Source organism: Myotis brandtii, unplaced genomic scaffold (assembly GCF_000412655.1).
Source record: "Myotis brandtii unplaced genomic scaffold, ASM41265v1 scaffold63, whole genome shotgun sequence".
Lineage (NCBI taxonomy): Eukaryota > Metazoa > Chordata > Mammalia > Chiroptera > Vespertilionidae > Myotis > Myotis brandtii.
The window spans coordinates 1641547-1642219 of record NW_005370411.1 but is presented as its reverse complement, the minus strand read 5'-3'; positions in this window follow the sequence as shown (position 1 = coordinate 1642219).

The window sequence follows — 673 nt, the reverse complement described above, 5'->3', positions numbered from 1 at the left end:
TGGAGCCCACAACCCGGGCATGTGCCCTTGGCTGGAATCGAACCTGGGACCCTTCAGTCCACAGGCTGACACTCTATCCACTGAGCCAAACCAGCTGGGGCGACTATACATCTTTTAATGCATTTAATCTTCATAGCAATCTGGTGAAGTAGAAACTACTATTTGCCTTATTTTAAACATAAAGAAATCCAGGCACAGAGAGGAGAAGTAACCTGCTCAATGTGAGATAGCTAATAATAGGTAAAGCTGGAATTTGAACTGAGATATTTTGGCTGCAAAGTCTATACACTTACAACTCAATCACACGGCTCCTCTGCCCAGAGGTGACAGTGCTTCATGAGGCTGACTCAGAAGTTCAGTGTGCCCTACACGTATTCATGTATTCATACGCTGAAACAGACTATGTTACTGATGATTCATTGGTGAATAATGAGTCACTTATCCCTTCTGAAACATAGAGTTTGGAAGTGATACCACTGTAATTAGTCTAGTTATTAATAATGGGAAAGGAGCAAAGGGAAGGCCAAATATTCTAGGCATGTCATTTTGGCAGCTTCTCCATGAAGCTACAACTTCACACTTCTCAGGGGTCCAGCAAAGGGAAGAATAGACACATGCCCAGTAAAGTTGGGGGATTAGCAAAGATGCTTACTGTCACACTGGGAACAGAGGG